The sequence below is a fragment of the Salvelinus fontinalis genome, chromosome 24, assembly GCF_029448725.1.
Source record: "Salvelinus fontinalis isolate EN_2023a chromosome 24, ASM2944872v1, whole genome shotgun sequence".
Lineage (NCBI taxonomy): Eukaryota > Metazoa > Chordata > Actinopteri > Salmoniformes > Salmonidae > Salvelinus > Salvelinus fontinalis.
In genome coordinates this window covers 34,043,386-34,059,074 of record NC_074688.1, presented here as the reverse complement: position 1 = coordinate 34,059,074, position 15,689 = coordinate 34,043,386, and the positions used below count along the sequence as shown (strand labels likewise).

At 42.9% G+C, this 15,689-nt stretch overlaps 1 protein-coding gene and 1 pseudogene across 1 annotated transcript in view; one reads left to right on the top strand and one right to left on the bottom strand.

Annotated features, from left to right (window-relative positions):
* LOC129822337 (phenylalanine--tRNA ligase beta subunit-like) overlaps positions 1–2,990 on the top strand; it is a 20,077-nt gene extending 17,087 nt beyond the window's left edge. Inside the window, exon 17 of the transcript XR_008754474.1 lies at positions 1,906–2,990. The gene's annotated coding sequence lies outside the window, so the exon portion shown is untranslated. The remainder of the gene's footprint in view (positions 1–1,905) is intronic.
* LOC129822534 (sphingosine-1-phosphate phosphatase 2-like) lies at positions 10–15,689 on the bottom strand (annotated as a pseudogene).

Here is a 15,689-nt window from a genome sequence, read left to right as displayed (position 1 = left end):
TTATTTTTATTTGTCTTCAGTCTTTCAAAGTTACACAATGTGTGAAATACAGAATCAATGTACAAATGTCACAAATATACAAGGCACATTTTTATACTACACTTGCTAGAATCCTGTCATCAATTATGTTATATAGTAACAGCATTGGGTCATAGACTGTTCATAGTACTGGGACCACTATTGACCAGAATAGAGTGGACCAGGCCTATGAATGTATAGGTGGTGAATTTATACGGCACCTCAATCTCCTTCCTTCTCCTTACGTCTGTCTTTGACTGACAGTCCATAGCAGGAGTACAGCACCTACAGACTGTCTGTCTTCACCATCTGTCGAGACGCCACAACACCCACCGTAAAGCGGCACTGCCCAGGGCTAAGCCACCCAGTGTCAGTGCTGGCAGGGGTACGGGTAGCACCCCCTGGGGCTTAAACGTCACCCCCAGCCTCTCATTTACCCAGTAGCCCACATTCACCTCCAGGATGGTGGTGTACTGGTCCAGCTTGGGGTAGGTGTAGCTCAGGAAGAAGACCAGTACCAATGCCCCGAGTGGGGAGGTGAGCTGGAGCCGGTCAAATGTTTCTCAGTATGGATAGGTGACCACTATCAATGTGGCTGAGATTAAAGCACCACAGATCACATCCTGAAACCAGCAGGGAGGGGGAGTGTATATTTTGTACATGTATTTGATACATTTTTGCAACTGCTTAGACAGACATATTCATAGTAGCCTGAAGGGTGACGTGGTCTTTATGGTGATGAAGTGCTAGTCTGAGTCAGAAGAGGCTAGTGGGAGGAGCTATAGGAGACAGGCTCATTGTAATGGCTGGAATGGAATTAATGTAACAGAGTCATACATTTGGTTTCCATATGTTTCATACCGTTCCATTTATTTCATTCCAGCCATTACAATGAGCCTGTCCTCCTATAGCTCCTCCCACCAGCCTCCTCTGGTCTGAGTGTTGCTCTGGAACCTCTGTTATCTCAACTTTACAGGTCATAATGAACTACTTATTCTTATGTAATGGCATGATGAATGTCAAAGTGAAAGGCAGGTCCCCCTAACTAACAGTGCCAGCCAGACATACAGTATGAATAATAAATACTGTATTGGGTCTGAATGTTTTATACAGTACTTTATATAGTGCTGTCGGGGCAGAGCAGAGGAAGAGACTCACCAGATCAGAATGCATGCCTGTGTACAGATGCCTCAGACACACCTACACAGACAACACCACCGCCACAAGCAGACCCACTTCAAACTGGAATTGTGGACAGAATATATAGGTACACACACAAATCACACTCAGACGTGGCTACACACACTACTACAAAATACACAACTATCTGATGAGACGTTCTCTGATACTTTGATAAATAAGGGATACAATCTGAAAACCTCCGTTTGGGACTGTCAGACTGACGGTGTAACCAAGAAATTCCCAACCTTCTTCCATACATAGTCGGAACGTGCTTAATCCTGCTAGCCAATAGGAGGGAAATGTACGTATTGTTTATACACCTATCCAATTCCTCCAGGTCTACACGGCTCTAGGGGTAGGGGTTGTTTCTGGGCAGGGCCATGCTCTTATCTTCCACTTCGTGTTCACCTTTTCTCTTTTCCTCTGTCTATCCTTTTCTTCTTGTTGATATTTGTCCTCCATTAGCCAGTCCCCCTAAGACAACTACAGCTATCTGTCATCCATCTATTCTGCCACTTTTTACTCATGTCTGTCCAGCTCCCCTTCCCTCTCCCTCCTTTTATATAATTTACCTATGTGTTTTTGTTTCTCTCCATTTCAATGACAGTGAAGCAAGCCCATGTCATGTATATTCATTGACCTCCTTTTCCCTCCCTCCCCTGCTCCTCCTCCTCTCTTTCCTGTGTCTGTTCCTTCCCCTTGTAGCTAGGGGGGCCTTTCAGAAGAAGTTAATGAAGAGAGGACTCAATGGACACAAAGGATGCTGGGATGGAGGGGCCACTGTGATTGACTGTCCTGACCTTTCACCCCTCAACCTAAGAGATCGCCTCAGGCCATTCAGACCACTGCACCAGACCACTACACATCTATAGCTATGTGCCCTCTCAGAAACATAAACTAAGTCACCACTGCACCAGACCACTATAGCTATGTGCTTTCTTTGATTCTCAGAAACAATGTCACCACTGAAGCACACTACCACTGTATCTGAGGCTGGTGCACACAACCACTGTATCTGAGGCTGGTGTTTGAGTAGCTGATTGATTGTTGTGTGTGTTTGAGAGGGAGAGAGATTGACAGTAATTTACTCTATAGTCAATCAGAGGAACAAACAGCAGCTGTGTGGGTGTGTCTGAAGGTGATTGATGGTGACTGGCCATCACATAACTTTTCCATATGCACAAAAAGCTTATTTCTCTTAAATGTTGTCCACAAATGTGTTTATCTCCCTTTTAGTGATCATTTCTCCTTTGCCAAGATAATCCATCCACCTGACAGGTGCGGCATATCAAGAAGCTGATTAAACAGCATGATCCTTACACAGGTGCACCTTGTGCTGGGGACAATAAAAGGTCACTTTAAAATGTGCAGTTTTGTCACACAACACAATACTACAGATGTCTCAAGTTTTGAGGGTAACTGCAAGAATGTCAATCAGAGCTGTTAACAGAGAATGGAATGTTAATTTCTCTAACATAGGCCACCTCCAAAGTCCTTTTACAGAATTTGGCATTACGTCCAACCGGCCTCACAACCGCAGACCACATGTAACCACGCCAGCCCAGGACCGCCACATCCAGCTTCGTCACCTGCAGGATCGTCTGAGGGGTGTGGGGGTACTGAGGGCTATTTCTGTCTGTAATAAAGCCCTTTTGTGGGGAAAAACTCCTTCTGATTGGCTGGGCCTGGCTCCCCAGCACCCCTGCCCAGTCATGTGAAATCCATAGATTAGGGCCTAAAACTGATTTCCTGATATGAACTGTAACTAAGTAAAATCTTTGAAATTGTTGCATGTTGCATTTATATTTTTGTTCAGTATATGTAACTATGTGGCACGAAACTCTTCATGTTTACATCTATGGTTCTGTACAGGCCTTGTCCCAGGGAAGGGTGCAAGTGATGAGTCTCCCCCAAGACTGAGTAGCAGAAGCTTGGCAGGGGACCCAAGGGGCTCAAGGCGCTGCAAGGTCCTCACCTGAACCCTGGAAGCGACACTGAGGATGGTGGTGGCGGCCATGGCGTGGGTGGTGGGAAGGCCATACACAGCGTCCACACGCTTCTCCAGCTAAACCACTGGGGGCGCTAGAGGACGAGGCAGCTTCAGCACAGCCTTCTGGGCCTGGCCGATGTACATTACCATCTGAAGGAGAAGGAGAGGAGGAGGGGAGGAGATGAGAGGAGAGGAGAGGGGGGGGAGAGGAGAGGAGAGGAGGAGAAGAGAGGAGAGGAGAGGAGAGGAAAGGAGGAGAAGAGAGGAGAGGAGAGGATGAGGAGGAGAAGAAAGGAAAGGAAAGGAGGAGAGAGGAGAGGAAAGGAGAAGAGAGGAAAAGACAGGAGAGGGGAGGAGAGAGGAGAGGAGGAGAAGAGAAGATAGGAGAGGAAAAGAGAGAAGGGTAAGTCTTCATAAAGGGCTTTACTAATACATTTGATTGGTTGGAACTCGGTACACTTTTACTGTGCAAAGAATAAATGAAAAACATTCTAATGTATGAAGCTAACCGGATTGTTCAATGCTCCATTAAGAATGGCCACACAGTATCCTATAACTATGTAATCATTCAGTCTGTAGTAACCAGTTTGCAAGAAGATGCAAGGCACACTTCTATAAAAGGAGCACAGTCTGCAGTTGCTCAGTAACACAATCTACTGTAAAAATCAAATACATCCATGAGCTGCTGACACGGTGTCTTCAGTTGATGCTGACTGTGTACCCCTACAGTAACACAGACACGCTCCACAGAACTCAGGTTCTGACACAGTGTCTTCAGTTGATGCTGACTGTGTACCCCTACAGTAACACAGACACGCTCCACAGAACTCAGGTTCTGACACAATGGTTGTGAAACAACTGATATTTTAGTGATACAGCAGAGAGTTTGTGCAGAAAAACGATGTATCACAAATGCATTGTACATCAGTAGCAAAACCTTAGTGTGTACGTGGCCAGAGAGGGTGTGCAGTGTGCAGGCAATGCCAGGCCAGGGATGTGCGGCCAATCAGTACACACTGACTGTCTACTACACATCCTTAGGAGACGGCGCTAGTGGGACACGGGGGCTGACCCTCCACCCAGGCTAGAGTTGTATTTAGCTCTGCCTGTTATATTTAGAGAGAGAGAGATGGGGTAGGAAAGAGTGTGCAAGCTACAGAAAGAAAGATAGAGGTGGTAACCATGACTATTCCAACTGACAAGATGGGGAGACTATAATCATTGAGTGTTTGAGTAACCATGGTCCATGAGAGAGAGAACTGCCTATAGGCTTCTTATCCTCATGGTTAGCATAGCAACCAGAGTTTATAGACTGAAAGTGAAAAGAGGAGGGAGGTAGGGAGGGAGGAAAGACAGTCACTATCTATCTCTTTAGCAATCAGCCGCTTGTAAGACACGGGCACCATTTACTCTGCCTCCACCCCAATGAACATGTATTTATTCATCACTGCTATAGTTAGGATGTATATAGTGCTATTTATATTGTTGTTTTTTATGACCATTTGTATTATTTTATTTCACTTAGTCCTGCATGTTGGAGCTCAGAGCCTAAGATTTTCACTGTACCCTGCAATCACACCTGCAACCCTGTACATGTGACTATTAAACACTCTGAATCTGACAAATAGCGTACCCTGTTACCAGCCAACCAATCATATCAATGCCACTGGTACTGCCCTCAGATCAACCTATACAGTGGGCCGACACATTAGGCTCTTTGTGTGGGCCACATCAAAGGACTGACCAGGCTCCATCACATGAAGACATGAGTTAAAGATGGTGCAGGTCATAAACAGATAGTAGCAGCACAGAGTTAGCTGAATGAATGAGAGTATTGATTAGGCCGAGTGTCGCTCTGGACTTTGATCTGTCAACATGGGAGGGTGGTGGGTTGGGGAGGAATGGGCTGTTCCTGCAACAAGATCTCATATTTTCCCATCGAAATGTGATATATTATGGACGCATTCATTCTGCGTGGTTACAGTAGCAATTCCGTGTGGTTACAGGGTTAAAACAGAAACAACTCAAAGGTTAAGACTTTAGGCATTCATTAAGAGTGGTTAAGGTTAGGGCTACGGTTTGGTGAAGGCTTAAAACAAAATAATAAAAAACAACATTGTTGGTTAGTTTTCTGATGAAGTAATAAATGCTGGTTTAAGTCCTGTCAACACAGCATGCTTTAGGAAGAGGACCAGAGTGGAGAGGGTCAGTCTCTAATTCAGTGACATTAGTTATGATCATTAAGAAAAGTCATGTGTTACCATGGCAACTGATGTTACCCTATAATTAAGGTGCGTGTTGTGCTAAACGAGAGGAGTGTGTGTGTGTGCATGTGTAAGGGGCACAGCGTGAACCCTAGAAAACACCAGCTTCACAATAAGAGAGGGCGTTACAACCGCAGAGCTGTTTGCCCTAAGGGCAGTCAGACCAAATGGTTCCCATAGAGAGAGAACCTCAAAGCAATGACCAGGTCAATAAAACAGGCTGACTAGACGAGAGATCAACTTAGGTTGCAATACCTAACTACACTCTAGAGAGGAACTCTGTGTGTGTGTGTGTGACTGTGTGTGTGTGTGACTGTGTGTGTGTGTGACTGTGTGTGTGTGTGTGTGTGACTGTGTGTGTGTGTGTGTGTGTGTGTGTGTGTGTGTGTGTGTGTGTGTGTGTGTGTGTGTGTGTGTGTGTGTGTGTGTGTGTGTGCGTGCGAGGTGTCTAGGTGTTCAGAGTTCACTGCCCAAACCGTTCCTCCCCTGGGGCAGAACATGGGCAGGTCGCTCAAAGAGCACACACCTTGTGCTGGAGGAGAAGAAACAAACTTACTGTCACTTGTTGTCAGAGTGTGTGTGCGTGTGTTTGCGTGTGTTTGAGCTTCATGGACAAAGCATAACTAGATGCAGGAACATGGATGATCTATGAGTATAAACTATTAATTATTAGATTGTTTATAACCCAGTAATAAATAGTTATGATACAATGGTTGAAATTGTGTGACTGTTAATAGGTGCTTGCCAAATAGTGAGTCATTTAGAGACCCTCTTGTTCTGTCCTATTGCCTGTTCTTTTACCCTGTAGCACCAGTCAACCTGGCCCCATGTGGTCCTTGTGGCCTGGGGACATTGTGATGTCAGGACCAGGTCAGAAAGGGGTAAGGGGGGGGGGGGGGGTCAGAGAGGGGTAAGGGGTCAGAGGAGGTGAAGGAGAAGAAGAGCATTATTGTTGCACGCTCTCTCTCTCTTTCACATACGATAAAACATACTATTGTATGGGATGTTCAATCTGGTCTTCATAACATCATGGCCACCCAATCATCCCCAGCTTACAATTGGCTCATTCATCCCCCTCCTCTCCCCTGTAACTATTCCCCAGGTCGTTGCTGTAAATGAGAATGTGTTCTCAGTCAACTTACCTGGTAAGATATGGGTAAAATAAAATAACAATTCCAGCAAAGCATCAGTCTGTGACCACCAAGGCATACGCTGATCTGGCATACCATATCTGACTTATGGTGTGGGTATTTCCAACAGTTTAACGTGTATTTTCTGTAATGAAACCACAGGTATGAATTGAATAGGTAGCAGGGGAAGAGAGAGAAAATATGGATGGGTTGAAGAGCAGAGAAGACTCTCTTTTTGCAACCACAGGTGACTTACGGTCTAGATGTTGACGAGACGTCTGCAGTGGAAGGGGTCCAGGTTCCAGTGTAAGCAAGGCGGGAAGGTGATGTAGAAGACCTCGTGACCCAGCCCAGCTGACACCAGGAACAGGAGGTATAGCAGCCGATTCCTCCTCTCATACTGCGGCCTAGCAGACAGCTGTGGGGGGTACAGAGTTAGGACCTCGCATATTCGAAGAGGAGTAGTCTCTAGACCAGGGATCAACTAGATTGAGCCGCAAGCCAATTTTCTCTTGAGCGGATGGTCAGGTGTGCGGAACATAATAAGACTGCAAATTGACCGCAAGAAGCCTAAACAGATATATTTGACTAAAACAATCATTTCAAACCTTGATTACATGTGGGAACAGTGTCTTGACTCTTTGTGGTCATTTAAAATCCCATGGCACTTATTGTAAGAGTAGTGGTGTTCACCCCGGTGTCATGGCTAAATTCACAACCTGGGCACATTCCATCCCTGCCAGCTAATCATCCCCTTCCTTCCTGATTGGCGTATATCACTCCTCACCTCTCCACCTGATAGCTGATGTGTGGTGAGCGTTCTGGTACAAAATGGTTGCCGTGCATTACCCAGGTGGGTGCTACACATTGATGGTGGATGAGGTGAGTTTCCCCCTTACTATGTAAAGCGCTTGAGTACCTCAGTTGGTAGAAAAACGCTATATAAATCCAATCAATTATTATTATTTCTATATGATCACATACAGTGGGGAGAACAAGTATTTGATACACTGCCGATTTTGCAGGTTTTCCTACTTACAAAGTATGTAGAGGTCTGTAATTTTTATCAAAGGTACACTTCAACTGTGAGAGACGGAATCTAAAACAAAAATCCAGAAAATCACATTGTATGATTTTTAAGTAATTAATTAGCATTTTATTGCATGACATAAGTATTTGATACATCAGAAAAGCAGAACTTAATATTTGGTACATAAACCTTTGTTTGCAATTACAGAGATCAGACGTTTCCTGTAGTTCTTGACCAGGTTTGCACACACTGCAGCAGGGATTTTGGCCCACTCCTCCATACAGACCTTCTCCAGATCCTTCAGGTTTCGGGGCTGTCGCTGGGCAATACGGACTTTCAGCTCCCTCCAAAGATTTTCTATTGGATTCAGGTCTGGAGACTGGCTAGGCCACTCCAGGACCTTGAGATGCTTCTTACGGAGCCACTCATTAGTTGCCCTGGCTGTGTGTTTCGGGTCGTTGTCATGCTGGAAGACCCAGCCACGACACATCTTCAATGCTCTTACTGAGGGAAGGAGGTTGTTGGCCAAGATCTCGCGATACATGGCCCCATCCATCCTCCCCTCAATACGGTGCAGTCGTCCTGTCCCCTTTGCAGAAAAGCATCCCCAAAGCATGATGTTTCCACCTCCATGCTTCACGGTTGGGATGGTGTTCTTGGGGTTGTACTCATCCTTCTTCTTTCTCCGAACACGGCGAGTGGAGTTTAGACCAAAAAGCTCTATTTTTGTCTCATCAGACCACATGACCTTTTCCCATTCCTCCTCTGGATCATCCAGATGGTCATTGGCAAACTTCAGACGGGCCTGGACATGCGCTGGCTTGAGCAGGGGGACCTTGCGTGCGCTGCAGGATTTTAATCCATGACGGCGTAGTGTGTTACTAATGGTTTTCTTTGAGACTGTGGTCCCAGCTCTCTTCAGGTCATTGACCAGGTCCTGCCGTGTAGTTCTGGGCTGATTCCTCACCTTCCTCATGATCATTGATGCCCCATGAGGTGAGATCTTGCATGGAGCCCCAGACCGAGGGTGATTGACCGTCATCTTGAACTTCTTCCATTTTCTAATAATTGCGCAATAGTTGTTGCCTTCTCATCAAGCTGCTTGCCTATTGTCCTGTAGCCCATCCCAGCCTTGTGCAGGTCTACAATTTTATCCCTGATGTCCTTACACAGCTCTCTGGTCTTGGCCATTGTGGAGAGGTTGGAGTCTGTTTGATTGAGTGTGTGGACAGGTGTCTTTTATACAGGTAACGAGTTCAAACAGGTGAGGTTAATACAGGTAATGAGTGGAGAACAGGAGGGCTTCTTAAAGAAAAACTAACAGGTCTGTGAGAGCCGGAATTCTTACTGGTTGGTGGTGATCAAATACTTATGTCATGCAATAAAATGCAAATTAATTACTTAAAAATCATACAATGTGATTTTCTGGATTTTTGTTTTAGATTCCGTCTCTCACAGTTGAAGTGTACCTATGATAAAAATGACAGACCTCTACATGCTTTGTAAGTAGGAAAACCTGCAAAATCGGCAGTGTATCAAATACTTGTCCTCCCCACTGTATCTCTATATTATGTGTGGGGATACTTGGGAACACATTTCCAAAATTAAAATCACTTGGAGCTGATTTCCTGGTGTTTTTACAGTATTTTATGTCCAAGAATTAAATATTTGAATTGTGGATTTTTTTGCTCAGAAAACCCCCCGTGGGCCAAATTCGGCCTGCTGACTGCCAGTTGGAAAACCCTGCTCTACACAGACAGGTTGACTCCCACAATATAAGATCTGGGATATCTGATACCAGAAGAGGAGGGAAACATTACTGATTGCAGTAAACTTTTTGCCACTCATTCACAGTGTAAAAGCACAGTAGCCTACAGCATAGTAACAAAAAGGAGGCTCATTGCAGGTCATTGTCATTCCTATAATTTTCACTCTTCTGTAACCATATCCTGACCAAGAGAACTACTTGTAGCCTCAAATGAACATTTAGTGAGATCAACTACAGTATTTGTATATGGCCTTTTCTACTCGTGTAGAAAATAATAGACCATGGAGTATTGTTATCAATTCCAGCCTTTGGACAGCTTTGTCAGTTGCAAAGTCTTTATCTCATGAGTCACATGGATAGCCTATGAAACGCAATGAATGGCTGTTAATTTCTGATTTTAATTTAGAAAAAATATTTTGTCTTTTGGAAAATAACTTGACCAAACATGTTTTTAGCACTGCCATTTCCTGTAGTCACCATCAGGACCTCCAATGTGTGATGGTGGGAAAAAAGAAACAGATCCAGTTGTGACAAGTGTTGTAAAGTACTTAAGTAAAAACCACTTTAAAGTACTACTTCAGTATTTTTGGGGGGTATCTGTACTTTGCTTTACTATTTATATTTTTGACAACTTTTACTCCACTACATTCCTAAAGAAAGTGTCCCATACAGTTTCCCTGACACTCAAAAGTACTCATTACATTTTGAATGCTTAGCAGGACAGGAAAATGGTCTAATTCACGCACTTAAAAGAGAGAATCCCTGGTCATCCGATCTGGAGGACTCACTAAACACAAATGCTTTGTTTGTAAATTATGTCTGAGTGTTGGAGTGTGCCCCTGGCTATCTGTACATTAAAAAATATATATCTAAAAAATTGTGCGGTCTGGTTTGCTTAATATAAGGAATTTGAAATGATTCATACTTTTAGCCTTACTTTTGATACTTAAGTATATTTAAAACCAAATACTTTTAAACTTTTACTCAAGTAGAATTTTATTGGGTGAATTTCACTTGAGTCATTTTCTATTAACATATCTTTACTTTTACTCAAGTATGAAAAATGGGTACTTTTTCCACCACTGGTTGTGACATGATCCTCATCTGCGCCAGCCAAAAGACCATCAACAGTCCTCATCAGGCTGGAACGGCTGTTGATACTGAATGTCTGTGGTATCTAAGTTTAAAGTAGCCTAAACTAAACAATAGGCTAACTGCTCAAGTCAGGTCATAGGCTATGTAATGTTCCATTTGAATACCCTAACAAACACGGATGTTGGGTTGTTTGTTTAGGCTAGTCATTATGTTTTCATCTGATTGTCAAACAAACCACTTTACAGGCCGCGCATGAGTTTCAAGTTTGGGGAAGCTTACAATTTATCCTTCCATTTCTACAAATCTGCATGCCAGTTAGGATTTTCATATGCACATTTTCATGGAACTTTCATTTAAATAATAACATTTTCTTTTCTCAAAATCATTGTGACTTGTTAATCATACAAATCTGAATTAATCTAAAAGTAAAAACTCAACAAATGCGAAAGCACACTGTGATTCATTGGCAGCTAAAGAAATGAGTGCATGCATGAAACTCAGCGATGGCCTGCCTATAGGCCAATGCAGTAGTAGGCCTATCATTTCCATTGTCGACTAAGTAAAAATACATAAGCTCAACAAATAAAAACTGTATAAAAAAAATAATATCCTGATGAAAATGACGGTTCTTTCAATCACATTCATCTCTCTACTCCACCTTTCTGCCTCCCTTTCTTTCTGTCTTGACATTAACTATTGCTAGTGAAGTGCAACATTGTATCAAATCAATCAATGATTGGGTCCAGCCTGAAGCTGTCACTCTAGCACACTTGCAACATTGTATCAAATGTCCTATTCTGGGCCTTCAGAGTTTCCCCATCCCAGTGAGCTCGGAACAGACGGCTGTTTTTGGAAAAAGTGTTCATGTATTTCATGATGTTTCCACTGGATATATCAGATCATGATATTTGCTATTTCACACTGAGGCTTGGTGATTATCCAGGGGGAGCGTGTTAGAAAGTTTTTTCAAATACTGTTAAATAAACAGACTTTGTTGACTTGTGAGGTGAAGAAAACATTTCTGGGAAGGTCAGCTTATTAGTGGTGGACATGTTGAGTTAAGACAATCAGAAATCAGACTTCCCAAAATGGGCACTTTCCAATTTTGCTCACAGCAGGCAAGGTATACTTTTAGAAACAATGGTACTATCTGGAACCTAAAAGGGTTATTCGGCTGTCCCCATAGGAGAACCCTTTGAATAACCCCTTTTTGTTCCATGTAGAACCCTATTGGGAACCATTTTCACAGAGGGTTCTACATGGTACCCAAAATAGTTTTACCTGCAACCAAATAGGATTCTACCTGGACCCAGAAAGGATTATACCTGGACCCCAAAAGGGTTCTCCTATGGTGACACCCGAATAACCCTTTTTTCTAAGAGTGTAGGTCTACTTCTATGCGTGATTAGGCCCGTACGCTCCCTCAACATTAACAGGACAGAGAAACCAGACACATGCTCATTGCTCACATGGAGCACCCCAAACAGAAGACAATAAAATATTTGTCAAAACTCATAAATTATGGTTATGAAATAAACCAAAAACGTGTTTCTCACAAGTGTAGCAGGTTTTGAAATCTGCAAACACAGTTTTCACACTGAGAATGGAAAGTGACTGTAATTAATACATGCTTTGACAGAAATGAATGTAACCAAATGATGGGGATTAATGGTACATTTACTACTGGTGACATACAGTACCAATCAAAGATTTTGACACACCTACTCATTCAAGGGTTTTTCTTTATTTGTACTATTTTCTACATTGTATAATAAAAATGAAGACATCAAAACTATGAAATAACACATATGGAATCATTTAGTAACCAAAAAAGTGTTAAACAAATCTAAATTGATTTTATATATTTGAGATTCTTCAAAGTAGCCACCCTTTGCCTTGATGACAGCTTTACATACTCTTGGCATTCTCTCAACCAGCTTCATGAGGTAGTCAACTGGAATGCATTTCAATTAACAGGTGTGCCTTGTTAAAAGTACTTTTTTGGAATTTCTTTCCTTCTTAATGCATGTGAGCCAATCAGTTGTGTTGTGACAAGGTAGGGGTGAAATACAGAAGATAGCCCTATTTTGTAAAATACCAAGTCCATATTATGCCAAGAACAGCTCAAATAAACAAAGAGAAATGACAGTCTATCATTACTTTAAGACATGGTCAGTCAATCCAGAAAATTTCAGGAACTTTCTTCAAGCGCTATGATGAAACTGGCTCTCATGAGGACCGCCACAGAAAAGGAAGACACAGAGTTACCTCTGCTGCAGAGGATAAGTTTGTTAGAGTTACCAGCCTCAGAAATCGGCAATTAACTGCACCACAGATTGTAGCCCAAATAAATGCTTCACAGATTTCAAGTAACAGACACATCTCAACATCAACTGTTCAGAGGAGACTGCATGAATCAGGCCTTCATGGTCGAATTGCTGCAAAGAAACCACTACTAAAGGACACCAATAATAAGAAGAAACTTGCTTGGGCCAATAAACATGAGCAATGGACATTAGATCTGTCCTTTGGTCTGATGAGTCCAAATTAGAGATTTTTGTATCCAACCCCTGTGTCTTTGTGAGACGCAGAGTAGGTGAGCGGATGATCTCTGCGTGTGTGGTTCCCACCATGAAACATGGAGGAAGAGGTGTGATGGTGTGGGGGTGCTTTGCTAGTGACACTGTCACTGTCAGTGATTTATTTAGAATTCAAGGCACACTTAACCAGCATGGATGCCACACAATTCTGCAGCAATACGCCATCCCATCTTGTTTGCGCTTAGTGTGACTAGCATTTGTTTTTCAAGAGGACAGTGACATAAAACACACCTCCAGGCTGTGTAAGGGCTATTTGACCAAGGAAAGTGATGGAGTGCTGCATCAGTTGACCTGGCCTCCACAATCATCCGACCTCAACCCAGTTGAGATGGTTTGGGATGAGTTGGACCGCAGAGTGAAGGAACAGCAGCCAACAAGTGCTCAGCATATGTGGAACTCCTTCAAGACTGTTGGAAAAGCATTCCTTATGAATCTGGTTGAGAGAATGCCAAGAGTGTGCAAAGCTGTCATCAAGGCAAAGGGTGGCTACTTTGAAGAATCTCAAATATAAAATACATTTTGATTTGTTTAACACTTTGGTTACAACATGATTCCATATGTGTAATTTCATAGTTTTGATGTCTTCACTATTTTTCTACAATGTAGACAATAGTACAAATAAAGAAAAACCCTTGAATGAGTAGGTGTGTCCAAACTTTTGACTGGTACTGTATGTAAATGAGGAATTTATAACAAAATAAACTATCCAAGTGCAAACAATTCTTCATGCAATGAAACAATGAATGCACAAGAACTGGTGGTAGACAGGTGAGGCATTCTGGAGAGTTGAGCACATTCTGGAGAGACACGCCTATATATTTGCCACGGACCCCTCCCCTTCTACTTGTCTCAATATTTTAAATTATACTCAAGGCACATTATCTTCACACTTTTTTTTTTCACTGACAGCCGCAACTTGGTAATCAGCCAGGCCTACTGCCACGTGTACTGCTCAAATTGGAATAGCCTATGCATGTTTGATTTATAACAATCCACAGCTATTTTTTTTTAAGAAGCTGATGATCCTCTGTAGCTAAGTCATGCTCTCTGGTGAAGTATTTTGAATGATTTAATTTATTTCTCTATAGACAGGTGTAAATATATAATGTTGTATTTGAATTTACTTTAAACCTATTTAAACCTTATTCAAAAAGTAGGCTACCTTTGCACGTTTCGGCCAAAATATTTCCAGCATCTGAACAGTACACTGTGTACCTGTCAACTTTCCTTCAATTCCCATGGCGGAAATTATCTCACTGGAGAAAGCATCCAAGAGAGTGAAACAGCACCCCTCTGTCTTACATGATGTAGCCCCAGCCAGGTTACCTGTGATACAAGTCAATATTTGATGTCCATCCTCAGTGATACAAGCCAGTATTGGATGTCCATCCATGTCTGAGGAGGTCAGAAGATGACGTGGAAACCGGCCACTAGGGGCAACAGTGAGCCATGTTACCTTCAAGTAAGTTTCAGGCAGATGGGCGTAAGCATCTGTCAAAGGTTGCATGTCCAATGTTTTTGAAATTTTGGTGTAAAGCCTATCCCAAACCTTAACCCTTAACTTAACCATTCGGAGTTAATGCTTAACCTTAAGATTTTGGAGATAATGCCTAAACTTAACCTTAAACACTTTGGAACAAGTTCGAAATTTGAGAAACATGGATGAACGTCTAATTCTGTCGTAGTCCATGTATCTGATGTGGATTGGCCGAAAAGAGTATGACATGCCATACTTTTTTTGATCAGACAGCATCAGATACATGGGCTACACATACTGAGACAGAAGGGAGATGTTTTGCTCACTCGGATGCTTTATCTGAGATTGATGGGTCTTTCTGTCGGTGAACATCTCAGCCAAATAAATGATCAATATTTAAATATTTGATTTGGTTGGGAAAGAAGGGCTGCCCAGGCACCCTAATGCCTGCCCATAACGCCGGCCCTGAGAAGGTAGCCTGTAGCCCACTGGGCACAGACATCAATTCAACATCTAGTTTTGATTTACATTTGGTTGAGTTGTCATAGTCTATGTAAAGTCCCATTTCCATACATAATTTGCCTTACATTGATGACTTTATGCCAATCCACTTTTTTCCAAGTTGATTCAACGTCATGACATTGACTGTTTTGGTTGAAATGACTTGGAAACAACGTTGATTCAACCAGTTTTCACCCAGTGGGAGCTTACTTTCTTCTGTTTCTCCAACTCAATAACTCATTCAAATCTTATAGAAAAGTTTACACTTACAACAACATTGTATTGAGTTTCCTTGTGATTGTAATTTGAGTTGCTGTCCTGTTCATTGGTAATAGCGAGTCCATTACTGCACCGCAGTCGAGCAAGTGTCAGATGCGTCCGCGTCCCAGAGCAGGGTCTCCCGCAGAGGGTGCGCCCAGTTTCCGTTCTGATTGGCGGCGTCGATGGGGAACAGAACCCATGCCCTCTGGAACTTGGCCACAAGCTCCGGACCAGATATTTAAGCAGTTTGTTTGTGCCTGCCAGTCTATTCTCATACAGTAGCCTAGCCTATGAGAATAGACTGGCAGGTACAGACTCCGACAGAGTATGTTACCAACCCTGAGCATCCCACAGAGGTGTGCTCTCTGGGCAT